The sequence below is a fragment of the Capsicum annuum genome, chromosome 3 (genome assembly GCF_002878395.1).
Source record: "Capsicum annuum cultivar UCD-10X-F1 chromosome 3, UCD10Xv1.1, whole genome shotgun sequence".
NCBI classification, from domain to species: domain Eukaryota; kingdom Viridiplantae; phylum Streptophyta; class Magnoliopsida; order Solanales; family Solanaceae; genus Capsicum; species Capsicum annuum.
Window position 1 is genome coordinate 26,007,842 of NC_061113.1, and position 4,794 is coordinate 26,012,635.

Here is a 4,794-nt window from a genome sequence, read left to right on the forward strand (position 1 = left end):
ATGTGGTCATGGACATTGTTGATGAAATCAATAGTAACACTTGTGTTAATGAGGAACTTAGGGAAAGAGACATTTAAATGCTAAGATGTTTAATTTGTTGTTAAATGATGAGTTGTTAGGATATGACAATTTTTTTTTATTTCACACATATGAAGTTTGAAGGATCTGGTGGTAGGATATGACAATTATTCTTTTATTTTATGAAACTTGTTATGATTCTGAGCTGAATCTGTTTCTATCAAACTGATTTGTGGCATGGAATTTGAATATGCAGGGTGTAGTCATAGTTGGTACATTATATGCTTGATATCATAGAATGCATACTTAATATTTCATGTACCGTATGCATAGTCTATCATTACCCTGTTGGTCGAATTTAAGTTGACGTGTTGTTTACTCGACTATGGTTCTATCAAAAAAAGTATTTAACATTATACAAAAGCAGAACTATTATTATTTATTCAATATCACAACATCCATGTTACACTTTTCCAATGAACGAATACTAGCATTATAGCACATAACATCATTTTTAGGACATTCTCTCTTTCTTTGGCCAAAATCAATTTTTATTTTAGTTGATCCCTCTCTATTTGGGTGTCATGTAGCAATAGTTTAAAGTGATCCCTCTGTTCTTCGGCTTCTTTGAACAAAGTCATGAGAAAATCTTTATTTTCTTCGCGTTGTTGGAGCCTTTGTAGTAGATTAAATTTTGCCAAGCCTTGAAAATTTGATGTCTTGAGTCCCAGAATAAACGTTGATGGACTGGATGGAGGTGATAGCTCATCAAGCCATTTGAAAAACAAGCATGCGCCATTATCCTAGGAGAAAAAATAATTACATAACCATTAACTTAACTTTAAAAAAAAAAACACGCACACCTCACCTTTGCAATTACACAATTATAAAATTTGCGACCTGAATTTAAATTCGTGCGTGACGTCATCAAGACAACCGCATTCCCAAAATGACAAATTAGAGTATTTTTAAAATTGGATGATTGAGATGCTTGCGACATTGTAGAATTTTTAAAAACAAAATAAAGTTGATGAAATAAAATAAGGAGGGATGTACACCTTATATATGAAGTAAAAACAAAGTGTTGACACTGATGACTTACAAAAGTAGCCATTTTTTTACTGTTGGAAAAATAATTTTTCTCTTTTGAACTGGTGGTGACACTAAATAAACTATCGTAGATCATGACCTATGTCAGCCATCGATTTGTATGGTTTACCATAGACTTACACCTTTATTAGTGCATCGACTGATATCCTGATTATGCGTAGATTACCGTAATCTATGTACACATCTATAGACTATCACATGGAGGTATCTAAAAAATGAATAATTAAATTTTAAAAAAAATTAAATAGATAATAGTAACATGTTTTGGGGCTGGTGGAAGAAAATAATTAAATATAATATTATTTAAATGGATAATCACATGTTTTGGGGTCGGTGAAAGAAAACAATTACATTAAAAATGATTTAAATAGATGATCTTGGACTGGTGATGACACTTAATAGACCGTCGTAGATCATGAACTATGTCATCCATCGATCAGTATAGTCTATCGCGGACTTACATGTTTATTATCGCATCGACTGATATCATAATTAGGCATAGACCATGATGATCTATGTACAAGGTTATAGACCATCATTTGGATGTAGTTAAAAAATAATTAAATAAATTATAAATAAATGTGGTGTGGATTTCTACACATGTGAAAAAGTGCAAACAAGTCACATAATCATATTAGAGCTTAAACAAATTAGGGAGGGTGAATTAAGAAGTGTGTGGATGGGTAGTGGTTGAATGCTCAATATCGTAAGAGTAATGTTTAAACAAAGCATAAGTATGTATATAGCATATGTATTGTATTTGATGCCTACACATTCCACATATTTCTTTCATCACCACCCCTAAATCAAAAGAGTGTGTGCAATTGATAGTGGTAAAACATTTATCATCCTCAATACATACTTGTGCTTTGAGAAACATTACTCTTACGATATCGAACATTCAACCACTACCCATCCACGCACTTCTTAATTCACCCTCCCTAATTTGTCTAAGCTTTAATATGATTATGTGACTTGTTTACACTCCTTAACATGTGTAGAAATCCACACCACATTTATTTATAATTTATTTAATCATTTTTTAACAACATCCAAGTGATGGTCTATAACTGTGTACATAGATCACCATGGTCTATGCATAGTAATGATATCAGTCGATGCGATAATAAACGTGAAAGTCTATGATATACCAGACTGACCGATGGAGGACATAGTGCATGGTATACAACGGTCTATTAAGTGTCACCACCAGTCCAACATCATCTATTTAAATCCTTTTTAATTAAATTATTTTCTTCCACCAGCCATAAAACATGTGATTATCCATTTAAATCATATTATATTTAATTATTTTTTCTTCCACCATCCCAAAATACATGTTACTATTATTTTTTTATTTTTTTAATTTAATAATTGTCTTTCATAATTTCAAAACGTGTGATTATCTATTTAAATTATTTTTAATTTAATTATTTTCTTCCACTAGCCACATAACATGTGATAATTTGTTTAAATCTTTTAAAATTAAATTATTTTTTAAAAATCTGTTATTATTTATTTTAATTTACCCTATGATCCATCGATTCATGTAGTCTACGATCGACTAATATGTACAGTCGATGAAATGCTTTGTATAAAATCTAAACATTAGATTTTACTCTTCAGGAAATTAGTCAAGCCACAATACTATAACTTGAAAAGACAGACATATTTGATTCGAGTTTTCAAACAAGGGATCAGAACAAAGATGGAAAACACAGAATGTTAAAAGAAACTGAAACATAGTTGTATTAAAATTGTTCATTGCATTACATAATAAAATTTACATCAAAAAGGGGAAAATAGAAGAAACTTTCTTCTAACAAGATCCTACAAAGAAAACTTCTTCAGCAGTGAACAAATCAAAAAAACTTAAAAATATATACTAAAATAAAACATTTAAACTAAATTATGGGGATGGTGGGGGGGTGATATAGTCAGGGCCTTTCATTCTGAGCTTTTCCAGAATTGCCCTCAAGAAATGAGCAATTCGACGGAGCTCCCGCTCCAGATAGATGCGGTCTTGACCCAGCCCGTAGAAAAACCGATCCAAATCATTCCTTAGAAGAAGGAGGTCGTAGTGCCTCGGAGGAACACGTCTGATGGGGCGCAGGGGTATCCTTCTTGGAGGCATTTTTTTGATTTGAGTGAAGAAGAAGAAGAAGAAGAAGAGACGATTTTTGATATTTTCGGTTTAGGGAAAACTGAAGGGTTGCGTAGAAAGAGGGTCTGTACTTATAGACCTGTAGATTACATCCGTTCATATATCCACCCAATGGTAGGTTGACATGCCTGACAAGAGAAAACGTTTCGTATGCGTATACCAGCTGTTTTTCCTCGTGAAGAGACGTTTTGTGCAGCTTTTTAATAAATAGGAACGGAAAACAAGGGAAATAATGATTCATTGCATCAATTTGAGAGATAAGCCGGGAAAATGACCAACATAACGTGTTAGATTAGGAATAATATAATCAATACATAATATTTTATAGACCATATATTATATATGTAGACTATAGATAGTTTACCGTATAAAAAGTTTTAGGTCGATAATAACTGAACGTTAAAATCTACAGAAATGCATATTCATCCCCCAAAACAGTAGCTTTACAACTGAAGCTAAAAAAAAAGCCTATTTATGATTTGATGCCCATTCTACATGTGGTTTTTTTGTGTCTGAATTTCTTGCATATTGAACACTTATTCCTCCTTTTGGACTTGAATGTCTCACCGACGCCCTTAGTACGTTTGACTTTCTTCCTTCCGAGTTTGGGATCGTACGGGGGTGGAAAAATTTTGGTGTCTACCAATTTCTGTGGCACAGTCCATTCAGCCTCCGGAGGGACCACGTTAATTGCTTTCGAGTATGCGAGGAGGTAACTTTCAGCTTTATAAATTAACAAAGAGTAGTCATAGATGGAGTTACCATTATCTTTGCCATCGCCGTACTTTGCTAGCAAAGTTGCCATCGCGTGTTCGCACGACATTTTCATCAAGTCAAATTTTGGACAAGAACAGCTTCTCTCCAAAAGATTGACCTTGGCAGTAACGCCATTGCCGACACTGTATACTCACCGAGAATCCCGTTTGGATTGCCCACATACAAGGAATCGCTCGTACTTATATTATCCCTTAGGATCCTTCCGCAGAAGGCACAAATATGTTCTCTTTACCACTGACAAATGTATGCCGCTCCCTAAACTTTTCACCAAATTTTTTAGCAATTGAATTGAATATGTACGACACGGGGTACTCCCATTCATCCATCAAAATCAAGTTGAGCAACTCGACGATGTTTGTGGTCATCATGTTGTATCTATTGCCCAGAAAGTGTGCTCTACTCTATTTTTCAAAACCAAGCACATTTTCAAGGACATGAGCTGCCTCGGGGCATTTACTCTTCAATTCCACAAAATTATCGCTAAACTCGTCAAAGAAATAAGCCTTTGTCGTGACGTAGAATAGATAAAGATGTTCTCTGCAGTGTTGATTTACGGAAAGATTTTCAGCGAGGTGCCTCATGCAAAGTCCGTGATGTGCACGACTGTATACATGGGAGAAGGCATTGGCGATGCTAATGTGCCTGTCGGAGATGACACATAGATCTGATTCATCTTCTATGATAGACTTCAGCTTCTGGAAGAAGAAGGTCTAAGAAGCATCGTT